We start from the raw sequence: 12,932 nt of genomic DNA on the forward strand, positions 1-12,932 counted from the left end.
AAGTGTTTTGATTGGCCTATATATTTAGCCGACCTGCATGCAATCACTACGGCATGTCTATGGATAAGGATAAGATCAATATTAAATACTGGCCCTGGGGCCGTATTCAATAATCAACTTTAATTGTACTAAGTGTGTTGATTGACCTTTATATGTAGCTTTATTAATCAACTATAACGTATTTGACGAGATACAGACACAACTGCGGTATAAATACCAGACAATTGAAGACAACATATGCCAGAATTCGCTCAATATCGACCAAACTCGGCCAATATCAACAAAACTCGCCTAATATGAGTGATTTCACATTGGCCTAGTTATTTGTCCTCGGTCAGCTGTATTTGCCTTCACCTTTCGGGCTCAGGCAAATACAGCTAACCTCGGACAAATAACTAGGCCAATGTGAAATCACCTAATTAATAACATTATAGTCTAACAGGCTGAACGGAATCACTGAGTCATGTCTAAGGATAAGGATAAGATCAATATTAAATACTGGCCCAATACCACTTACTGTCAAATAATTAGAGACAAAGAAAAGTGCATATAAATCTATGATAGAGTCTCAGATAATGTTGATAAAGCCCCGGGGTTCACATGATGCTTTATTAAACAGAAGTTTATGGGAAATACCAATGGAATCACGCACTCGACTTTTCGCCTATTATATAATAATAAGGTAGATAAATGGGAGGAGCAAACTGTTTTAGCGCTTTGTAAACTGTTCCGGCCAGTTGCCTAATTCCGGACTCTTTTTGAGCTTTTTGACTTGATAGATATCTGGAGAAATACTGAACATTTTTCCTTTCACAAAAATAAAAATCCTGTTTCTAAAATAAAACTAAAAATGTTCATTGTTGTAAAGTGAATCGGCAATTTAAATTGTCAATAGCAATTGTCTTATTATCTCCCTTAGGTTTAGGTAATTATAATTTAGCTCTCAGTTAAAATATTTTATGAAAATACCAGTAGAAATATGATAATTTTGTTTGCAAAATATTTAAATTAAAAATCTAAGGTAAAATAGAATAAGAAATATAATATAAAGCAATATCTTTGTTTACACCATTTATCCAATTGTCAGATGTATGGAGCACTCCAGATCAGGGTGTGTATTCACGTGACTAGAAGTGTTCTCACATAGGTCACCAGTGGTCACAACCGATGTTATAATAGCAATTGACCTCAACTCTTAAATAACGCTTTTGATAGAACGGATATGTAATTTTATCATGTTTTTCAATGAAATATGGGGTTTTATCAGTGAAATTACAACAGTGAAAATATATTCGCTGCAAAATAAGGCGTGAAAATATCAACTTTAAGAAGTTCTTTTAAAGTCTATTGTAGTTACCTCCCATGATCAAAACAAAATACTTAAAACCAGAAAATGGCGCCAAAAATAATTTAAATTTAAAGAAAAGGTTGCATAAGTTTTAATATATCTAGTGGTTGCATTTGGTGGCTAGTCCCTTTAACACTATTGTGTTTGCTGTGTTTCAAAATGTTTCATCGCATCGTTTAACAATTACAAAAGAATGTGCGATTATTTAATATTTTAATTAATAACTCGGCCATTCATATATAATTTCAAACGGGCGTGTCATAGAAGACTTTATTATTATGCAAACAAATCTGACAAGAGCCATAGCAAAGCAGAATTAACAACAAAGTATAACTAGAGATTGCTCTTTTGAAAAAGCGCTTGTCTCCTCTATTGTGTGGTCGTAGCTGAGAAAAAAAATGATGGAGATGAAATTTGTAATTTTGGACTGGAGACGAATCAACAGTGAAGTTTAGTTTATTCACCCGTATTAGATAGTGAAGAGAAAAAAAGTGTTGTTGATTAATCTTGGAAAATGTAAACAAAGTTTGCATTGTATGAAGTTCCTTGGTGCAAGCGTTATTAAATGATTGTCTCAACTCACCCTTACCAAAACAAACACCGTTTATGCTGACGAGACTAGTTTATTTGTGGCAACAACAGATACAAGGGGATGGCAACAACAAAAATCCAAACACAAGAGTGTACTACAACTATTATTAACTTCTTTGCGTGTATATAAAACTATACTATCATTTTTTACGTGTTTTCATACATAACGTTATAACGTTATAACATGTACATAAGTATACATATATCACCCCCAAACTGAGCATGTCACAATCCTATCGAAAAACATATGTTTCTGAATCAGTCACGTATGTAAAAAGATAAGATCGAATATTATTCTCTGGGATACTGGCCGTCCAGGAAAACCTCGCTTATCTTTTTAAATGTGCGAGGAAACCTGTATTCGTAACAATGCTCGAAACACGTTTAGTGTTTCTCAGACTAACCCTCCAAATATGAGACAACGAATATATCTCAACATGCTCCTTTATACAAATTCAAAAATATTATTTAATTGTACATACAATCTCATTGCGGTTATATTGTGAAATAATATAATTTTCACCAAATAACATGTTCATCACGAAAATATAATTCAAGTTTGATGTTGCCCGAACAGCAGTCTCGGTAGAAATGACCAAAGCCCACCCGCCTAACTACGTCATTTCCCGCGCTTTATAGCGCCACCTACACAACTGACCAAACCAGTTTTTAAACAGGCTATTTTGAGACAATTGTTCTCCGCTATACGATGTAACGCTGAGAACTATATGTCTCAACTCACCCTTACCAAAACAAACACCGTTTATGCTGACGAGACTAGTTTATAGATCTTTTAGCAAATTTAGAAGAGTTTTTTATATTTTCGTGATTCTTCATAACATATTATTACCATTTCATAACTTTAATGATTTTGTTATCAATAATTTCTTGTCTAATGAATCCTTTATATAACCGTCCTTTGCCTGGTCAGTTTTCCATCTACCGTGCCTCTTTATACATCTATCAGATATACCATCCGCGTTTGCTGCGGATGTAGCACCGCTAGCTCGTAAAGTATGCGTACCCAGCTTGAGATTTGGTGCTACCAATGATAATTTTGAAACAATACATTCCTTGGCCCTAGTGTAACTGATCTTTTTGTTTTTAGTTATTAATCGAAAAGAGGCCTTTGATTTTAAGACGGGTTTGAATAAAAATTCATCTGAAGTTTCATCAAGTCCTGCCAAATTCATATAACGTTGTAACATGATATATGGACAAGCAATTGTGCTACCTTTAGCTATCAAAACCTCCCTTCCCTCCCTATAAATGTCAGTTTTTCTTAATCTTATCTTGAGCACTATATGATCAGTTTGAAAATTCACGTCCGAACAACGGAGGTTGCTCATTTCGTTATAACGCAAAAATCCAGCATAGCACAGTAATATCATTGCTAAATCTCTTACATTTGTTAGTGACATGTCTTTCTCCATTAAAGTTCACACATCTATGAGCATTGTGGAATCTACAACATCTTTCTTATTCTTAGGTTTAGAACGTAGTCTTTTTGCGGCATCACATAAATGTTTCACAAAACTGCTATCCGTAGGATCTGCCAATCCGTGTATAGACTGAATCCATTTAATGGCATAAATTGCCGAAGAAATGACAGATTTTCCATTATCAAGCATAGGAGATATGTATATTGCCACGGACATAGCATTCGCTGGTCGGCATGATAAATGCATTGAATCACAAAACTTTTCAAAACTTTTGAAACAACCACTATACTTCTCCGTTGTAGACGGCGCCCTCGATTGTAATACATAGCTTGCCATCTTTCCAGCGATATCATCCGATTTGCTAATGTCTATGCCGACCTCTTTTATCTGTTGCTGAATTGTTGCTTTCAGACCAGGATCTGTCAAAATAATCAATGTATGAACATCTATCTTATACAAACTTTGTCTTAAGAGCAATCATATGAAAAGGTAACGGATTCTTACTGAAAACACCGTTATTACCCTTTCCGTTGCCAATCACTCCATGTTTTGGTAAAACCTTGTATTCTCGTATATAACTTTTAAATATGCCTTCTTTTTGTAAAAGACAAGGCCAAAATGGTGCCGACACCCAAAGCGGCACCACCAGCGTACATTCCGCATTCTCCTTTTCAATCTTTGAAATACACTTTACGGCCAATCTTGGTGGAGGTACAAGCCAATTGTTAGATCCTTTCCAAGATTGACTGAAGGCATCAATACCTTCCGTTCCAGGAACCCACCATCTTGAATTGAATCGCTTACATTGTTTATTGTAGGAAGAAGCAAATCTATCTACTTCGTATTTTCCCCAAAGATTGTCAAAATAACAGAACCACGTTTTTGATAAAAACCAGTCGTCACAGTCTCCACATCTGCTTAAAAAATCTGCTTGACAATTATCATTCCTTGGAATCCATTCTGGTTCTATCGAAACATAATTTTTCTCACAAAAATGAAAAATATCAGATGCGATTAAATGTAAATCCTCTTTTTTGCTACCATTTTGCAAAATAGACTGTACGTTCTTATTATCTGAATAAACTTTTACAGTTTTATCCCTAATTATGTCCACTTGACTTACCATTACCCGTCTGACAGCCTCAATTTCTCTCCATGTAGAACTTTTTTGCCGTTCTGACTCTGACCACGTACCGACTACAACTGAATCATTCAAAGCCAAAGCTTTTGAAAAATCAAACCTTTCAGATTCTTGTTTACTTAGTCCGCTCTCTTCCGGGAGTGATCTACCCTTCGTTCTAGTTTTATGACCGTGTAGCTTAATCTCTTTTTGAAAAAATATATTACCCTTTTCCTGGAGTGAACATTTTTTCTCTACAAGGGACAACTCAGCATTACCAACTGCGAAATGCCCTACTTCTAGACATGACACACTGCTCGCTTCCGGGAGCAACTTACTGCCCACTTCCGGGGGCGACTGACTGCCCACTTCCGGGGGCGACTTACTGCCCACTTCCGGGGGCGACTTACTTCTTACTTCCGGGGGCGACTTACTGCCTACTTCCGGAAACGACATACGGCCCACTTCCGGGGACGACTTTCTACCCACTACCAGGGGTGACTTACCTCCAACTTCTGTAGTTTGATTACAAGTATATGTCTTATGACACTTCTGTTTAGTAACCCCGACCAACTTACTGCCAACTTCCGGGGGAGCAGATATTCCCTCACCACCCAATGACATAATATTGCTCGCGCCCAATGAAAACCTAATAGATGCAGTCTGCGTTCTAAGACTAACTTCTGTTTCTAAAATACCATTTACATGGGAATGTCCGCCTACTTCCGGACGCAATGGGCCCACCTCCGGGAGTCCTTTATTATCAAGACCCGTTCTCTCTATATAACCGCCGTATCCATCAGCGCTAGCGTCACAAAATACTGCAAACTGAGATACAGTTACAGACGTCAAGCTTTGTCCAGAATCATTAAGGATACGCACGTTATCCTTCCAAAATATAAGCTCTTCAATGGCTTTTTGTGACACCAATACTGGCGAATTCCAGCTTGCCCTGGTGACTAATCAATTGTACATGAACCTGGTAATCATACGAACTTTCTTGCCAACAACAAATTGCAAAGAAATTATTTGACCAATAACTGAAGCTAATAACCTGGCCTGTATCACACTACATTTATCTTTTAAGACAATGTCTAATTCCTTTTGTAAAATATGTTCTAGTTTTTCAATCCTATGCGTCTGTATAAAAAATCTGTTTATATCAAAGTTGATAAAATATCCGAGCCACTCTGCCTTAAGACTAGGCAGCCAATTACATTTTTCGTTTGCCAACAAGAAACCAAAATCAATCAGAGATTGCTCAACATAATGGCTCGATTCTAGAGCTTCTGAGAATGTTTCCTTTCCGCCGATGCCGTCATCTAAAAACATAATGACCTTGTGTCCTTTTGACCTCAGAAAATTTACTACGACCCGTAAGACCTTAGTGAATATGTGACCAGCAACGGATACACCAAATGGCAAGGAACCATATGCAAAATATTCCGTTTTACCATTAATTTCCCAGGCGAACCCCAAAAACGACCTATGTGGTTCGAATATGTCAATGTGATGGTAGACACTTTTGAGGTCGTACATGTACACATATGTTCCAGGTTTGAAAAGCTCATATGCTACATTTATGTCCTCGAACTTGACTCTAAACAAATGTAAATGAGGGTTTATATGTCCACAGTCTAGCACTAACCTGGGTTTTCCTGACTTCCCATACGCTACAGTCAGTGGGTTTACGACCATAGGTTTTTCGTTCGTCTTAAACACCACCCCCTTGTCTAACAAACATTGTATTTCTTTGCTTACAAAATCTTTGTTTTCAAGTGCAGACTTATTGCTTTTTAATTCCGCCTCTTTAGGTAGGGTTTTGAATGGTAATTTGTAGCCTTGCTCTATGACATTTATTATGTAAGAATTATCAGAAACCTCTCGCCATTTCGAAACATGTGTTTTAAGCCTACCAGCAGGTGATTCCGCGGAGTGAGTGTCAATCTTTTGAGAACTTTCCTCTCTGACTTCTCTAGCCTTCTCAAACTGTGAGTAGTCCACCGTTACCTCGAGCGGTGTTATATCGACAGCTTCTTCGAGCTGTTGTGTATCTGCAGCTTCCTCGAACTGCTGCATTTCTACACTACTAAAACAACAATAACCAATACACATCTTGAACTGCTAGGACACTCTAGCCTCCAATGACCGGCCTTCCCACAGTTGAAGCACAACCCAGGCTTCGTTGATGTTGCTGGAGGTATGCTCGCAGGTTGAGCCCTTTGAACTGCTCTTCCGGCACCTCGTTGAAAGGGATGAAAACGCCCACGTGTCTTACGGCCCCTCTCTCTTAAACTTCCGGGACGCGCGAGATTCGGCCTTCAAGATCCTCTTTTCGTCCTCCGAATCCTCTGCCAACGGGTTAGACTCGTACTCATGAACTACGCGCCAACCAAGCTCGCTCGAATCAGCTAGCATCACCAATTTTTGACGGTGCGATAGCATCTCCATGGCTAAAGAAAAAAAATATGAGTGTACTTTCTTTATCTGTTCCAAAGATAATGCGCCTATTAGATTATACGATAATAAAACTATAATCCTTATTAAACACGTGCCCTGTAATTTCTGTTTCAATTATAAATAAACACTTCAATAATATTACTAAATGTACGTTTAATGTCTTACTTTGTATTTGTATTTTACACAATCCTAAACCTCTCACTGCCATGTACTTATTACTATAACGTGTCATGCTGTTTAGCTCATGATTTCGAGTATTTTGAGCATGTTATTAGATCGTTTAACTGTAAACCTAAAATTCAAGATATCGGTAAAGAGATATAATACCTTCTTTGATGAAAGTTTTTGACTCTATCTGATCCTCTGTGTTAACTGCATTTTCTAGCGTCCTTAAAACCTTTCCATTAATCTTATATTGCTCCTCGTTCGATTTGCGTTTGAACTTTGGAGTTTCCGTAGAAATGATCCTACTGATTTTCGACAATTCTTGTGAATGAGAAGTGGTACTTAGCTTAAACATGTTCCCTATCTGCTCTAGCATATCGTTCTTATGCTGTGTCAGCCTTGCTTCTATCAAGTCATTTACATCAGAGCCGTCCATTGTAAGTAAAATACTTTCTACGAAAACAAAACAACGACTTCAAGTTTGATGTTGCCCGAACAGCAGTCTCGGTAGAAATGACCAAAGCCCACTTTACCCGCCTAACGACGTCATTTCCCGCGCTTTATAGCGCCACCTACACAACTGACCAAACCAGTTTTAAAACAGGCTATTTTGAGACAATTGTTCTCCGCTATACGATGTAACGCTGAGAACTATATGACCAGAAACCATTTTTCAGCTCAAGGTCATCTTGACCTTGACCTTTGACCTACTGATCACAACATTAATAGGGATCATCTACATGACAAACTTTCATACCAAGTATTAAGTTCTTGGGTGCAAGTGTTCTTAAGTTACTGAGCGGTAACTGTTTCTTCACCTCAAGGTCACGTCAACCTTGATCTTTGACCCACTGATCTCAAAATCAATAGGGGTAATCTACTAGTCATTACTGACTAGCATACCAAGTATGAAGTTTCTGGGTGCAAGTGTTCTTTATTTATTAAGCGGAATCAAATTGTGACGTACAGACTGACGGACTGACTGACTGACTAACGGACTGATAAAAAATCAATAGGGGCCATCTTCTAGTCATGACCAACTTGCATACCAAGTATGAAGTTCCTGGATGCAAGCGTTCTTTAGTTACTGAGCGGTAACCGTTTCTTCACCTCAAGGTCAGGGTGAGCTTGGCCTATGACCTAGTGATCTCAAAATCAATAGGGTTCATCTACTAGTCACAACCAACTAGCATACAAAGTATGAATTTTCTGGTTGCAAGCGTTCTGTAGTTATTGAGCGGAAACCGTTTCTTCACCTCAAGGTCAGGGTGACCTTGCCCTTTGACCTACTGATCTCAAAATCAATAGAAATTATCTTCTAGTCATAACCAACTAGCATACCAAGTATTGAGTTCCTGGGTACACGCGTTCATTAGTTATTGAGCAGAAACCATTTTTAAGGTTAAGGTCACCGCCGACATATCGTTTTTTACCTGAAGGTAACCTTGACCTTTTGTTCCTTAAACCAATTGGGGTCATCTTCTAGTAATGATCAATTTGCATACTAAGTATGAAGTTCCTGGACCCAAAGGATTTTTATTTATTGAGCGGAAAGCGTTTCTTCACCTCAAGGTCACGGTGACATTGACCTTTGACCTATTGATCCTTAAAACATATAGGTAAAAGCACGTCAGTCATATACTAAATGGTGTCTTATTTCAAAAGCCTTGTAAGTAAATGTGGCAAGATTTTTTAAATTCGACTGAACTTTCACTATTTATCAATTGCATACATTTAAAGAAACTTGGAATACGCTAAAAGTAGTTGTTTATATATTTTTCCTGATATCTTTATAACTATCGCACCAGAACAAAATGAAATTCATCTTTCATAGGTAGGCATATTTGAGTTAGTAAATAATTCATCATTTTTGTGTGTTTATTGCCAAGATATTGCAGATGGTGAAACTGTAACAAATGCCAGCAAAAAGACAACCAAGGCGTTTAAAAACAAACACGATATCGTCTGCATCGAGCTAATTTATCCTGGGTTATTGACCTTTACGTATCAGGTTACCATATGCATACACCATGCAGTATATTTTGTATTTAACCAAAGATCCAATTGTGATTATATATGTCTAGTGATCCTATTATATTGAAGGATCTCTGGTTAAGTCAGTGGGTTGAATAGGTTCTTGCGTGTGCGATAAACGGTTACAGGAAGTTTGGAATAGTGATATTATCAATATGTGATGCTATTTGAAAGACTAAATGTGCATGAATAAAAATCGTCTTAAATCCTTTTTCATGATAGGTTATTTTATAAAGTTTATTAAGCAAATCCGAGAAATTCAAAGGCCATGTATTTCACATTGAAACACGCCAAGTGACTTACCATCCGAAATTCCCAACCATTTTGAAACTTTCTATGGAATGGCCAATTTTACAAAATGGCGACACTGATCCGATAGTTGCAGTGATATCATGATTGAATCGGCACTCTTTGGCTTAATACATGCGACACACACAAACCACAAGTGATTTGCCGGGTTTGGTACAAATCTGAAATTATCTGTCCACCTTCCAAAACTCGTCAATATCTTTAAATTGACCTAGCAATTGATACAAATATTTGGATAGAAATTACACATTAATTCCTTTTCATGTTGTCAATCTAAACACAGTGTACAATACAGAAACGTTCCGAGAAAAATAGTGTTTTGTCAGAATGTTTCGGTTTGACCATTCTTTACATAAAGCCAAAAACTGCTTTATGTGTGAAAACTCACCTTCCTAGCATGATTAAAGCTGTCTTATATGTATTTTGAATTTATATATTCTAAAATTAAAACTGATATTTTTCTTTCACTAAAGTACGTAAATCATAGCAATGGTCAACAACAGGATATAAAGTCATATACAGATAAACCGTGCGAAAATATAAATACAGAATAATACAACGTTTTTTTACGGTAAAAAGGACGGATACTTAGTTGTTATAACTTGTTTAATCATATTTAAGCACATTTTGGTTAGTCTATGCATGTATTCAGAACGACTTCTTCTTTTATAGTCTAATATTTCAAAAGAGCGTGAAACCTTTAACATTATTTTTCTTATGCAAATATCAAATGAGCATTAGATACCAGATTAATTACAAAATAAATACGTTCACGCATGCAGTCATTATTTATTTCTTATATGTTGTCTAATATTTCAAAAGATCGTTAAACCCCGGTCATTGTTCTCTTTTGAAATTATAATAATATGCGTTGGGTTTCAGATTAATTTCAAAATCACTACCTTAACATATGCACGCATTATGTTTTGCAGTATGCAAATTACTGACAGAGAATGTTAGTTCAAAATCAATTAAGACACTAAAATTAATTAAGACACTAAAATTAATTAATTAATCTATCTAATCCTGTATTAAAATAGAGCAAAACGAATATACAAAGTATATAACTTCAATTCAGTATATCCACAGTTGAAATGTCACGATTTAAAAGTACTTTTCATTCATAGCATGTTGTAAGAAAATAGGACGTGGGCGTCAGGCCAATGAGCGCACACATACATACGAGTTCGCTCATTCGATGTTTATAATGATATTCACGATTGGATAATCCTCCTTATATCTGTTTCACAAAAATTCGGACTATGATGAATTTTTGTTTAAATTAGTTTTAAGCAATTTATTAACCACAAAATGATTTTTATATAAGCATCCTAGAGTTACCTTTTATTCAAAAATTTACTATTTAAAGGTGCACTCTTACAGATAAACCATTTTTTTTTTTTTTTGTCTTTGGAAAAAACAAATTTTTGCGTAAATATCTGCAAAGGAACGATAAAAAAATACTGACAAAAGATCAGAAAATTAAAGTTTTATGGCTTAAACCGTTACTAACTAGAATGTGTCGCAAAATTACAAAAGCATGCTCAGTAGCAGAAACGTGGTGAGTTATACAAAAAATAATTTTATGTGAGTGTGCATACTAGCTGTCCGTAATTAAAGGTGAGCCCGCACCACGCTCACAGCACCACACGTCAAACCATTTGGTTGCAGAAATAAAGTTTTGGACTCGTGTATAGAGAAATCTGTTTTCTTCTTGTGAAAGATTGTCATTGCCATACAGGAGGTTGTTAGCTGTTGTTGCACAGGGTAAGTCAGAAAAGTATAGAGGACGGATGTCTTGATATCTCGGACACTGATAAGGTAGTGAGTGGGAGTTTCAGTAGCACTGCAGATGCATAGAGGAGTTTCGGATAGATCACGACGATGGAGATCTAACACAGCACAGAATTGTGAAGTACTGTTACCCTTGGAGAGTTTAATTAGCCTTATCTAATTCTTCAAGGCTGATGCATGAAAAGATATGACATCCTTAAAGAGGCTTCTGTCTAAAGTATACGTGAACTATCAGAGTTTAACAATGTGGATTTTTCCGGCGTCCGTTTATTGGAGTCAACATATAATAACGTAAAACATATTTGTTTCGAAACCCTATAAGCTAGTCCCATTCAAATTGAATTGTAGCCTCCAGTAGTGGCCCTTTACAAAAAGTGTTCAAATTATGTCTCTGGTGTCAAATCTTGCACCGGCTAAGGGGACATTGCTTTCCTTACGCTTATGTAGTAAACTCTTTGAAAGTATCCATCTCTAAAACTGCAAGTCACAGACCATAAATATATGGTTAACAGCCACATGTAGTCGTCCTTAACCAGGATTGTTCAAATTATGTCCTAGGGGTAAAACATTACCCCGTCATAGGATCCCAGGTTTTCTATTTACTTACATTGAAATATAGTAAAATGTCCAATATACCTTTTCTCCAGTTATAGATAAGATACAGAAAAAGATTGCTTCCTGCTGAAACTTTAAAAAAAATGTACGATTTTACCAAAGGGTGTTTTTTTTTACGAAAATGAAAACTGAGTGTATAATTTAGCTTCTACAGAAAAAAAACAAAACACTTGACCGAAGTCAGAAACCCAGATCAGATCAAAGTCATATGCATCCTATAAAGTATTCAAAAATTAAGTTTTCCCTAAGATTTTATTTTACATTTATTACTTATTATTGCGAAGAAACAAATGAACACACATCAATGTTAAGCTTATCGATGATCACACATCAATGTTAAGCTTATCGATGATCACACATCAATGTTAAGCTTATCGATGAACACACATCAATGTTAAGCTTATCGATGATCGTTATAGCTTTTATGCTAAACAACATCTACGTCCATTATCACAATAAAACTGACCCTACGTGAATTTCCTATAAGCATGTGCAATCCAGAGCCATATCTATTCAACTGTTAGCAAATAATTCCATCTTGTTAAGAAATCCTCTATTGCAGTGAGTTGCTTTAAAGCTGTACTCTCACAGATTAAACGAAGATTTTTATATTTAAGTTCAAATATTGATGTTTTATGCATTTTTCATAAACCGTTAGTAACGGTTTTAAGCTATTAAACATTAATTTGAAATATGAAAATCAAAGATCTGATTTTTTGTAAGCAATCCTATATCAATGGTTTGCAGATATTTGCGCAAAATATTGCTCTTTCTAAGACGAAAACTAAAAAGGTTGTAAAAATGGTATATCTATGAGAGTGCAGCTTTAATTACCCACCGTTTTCCACAAAATGAATTTATAAACCTCTTTTGTTAGAAACATTTTCACGATGATTCCAAGCTTATGTGAGCATAGATTGTTGGATTTCATTTTCTTCAACATGATCAATGATAATTAAAAGTTAAAATTATCCATAAATATCTATAACGACTTAGTACCCTGTGACTACCTTGTAACATATCAATGCAACTCACTAATCACCATCTGTTCTTT

Source organism: Mya arenaria, chromosome 7 (assembly GCF_026914265.1).
Source record: "Mya arenaria isolate MELC-2E11 chromosome 7, ASM2691426v1".
Classification (NCBI taxonomy): Eukaryota; Metazoa; Mollusca; class Bivalvia; order Myida; family Myidae; genus Mya; species Mya arenaria.